General features: G+C 39.6%; 1 pseudogene; it reads right to left on the reverse strand.

The window, feature by feature from the left end:
* The window catches only part of LOC105529931, a 6,053-nt pseudogene that overhangs the window by 5,136 nt on the left and 503 nt on the right, over positions 1 to 414 (reverse strand).

The following is a 414-nucleotide window of genomic DNA, read 5'->3' on the forward strand; positions in this document are numbered from 1 at the left end:
TGAGGGGAAAGCTGTAACTCTGTGAGATGATTTCACAGAACACAAAGAAGTTTCTCAGAAAACTTCTTTCTATTTGTTGTCAGTGGATATTTCAATTGGCCCTATAATCTTCAAAGGGATCAGAAATATCTGTTCTAAGATTCCACAGAAAAATGCTAGCAAAGAGATCCACGAAATACAGATGTAACTCTGTGTGTGGAATTCCCACATCACAGAGCAGTTTCTCAGAAAGCTTCTTTCCGGATTTCATCTGAGGACATTTCCTTTACCACCATAGCCCTCTATGGTCTTCCAAATATCACTTTTCGAATTCCACAAAAACAGACTTAGCGAGCAGCTTCTTGAGGGGAAAGCTGTAACTCTGGGATATAAATTCACAGAACACTAAGCAGCTTCTCAGAAAGCTTCTTTCCA

This window comes from Mandrillus leucophaeus, unplaced genomic scaffold (genome assembly GCF_000951045.1).
Source record: "Mandrillus leucophaeus isolate KB7577 unplaced genomic scaffold, Mleu.le_1.0 Scaffold793, whole genome shotgun sequence".
NCBI lineage: Eukaryota > Metazoa > Chordata > Mammalia > Primates > Cercopithecidae > Mandrillus > Mandrillus leucophaeus.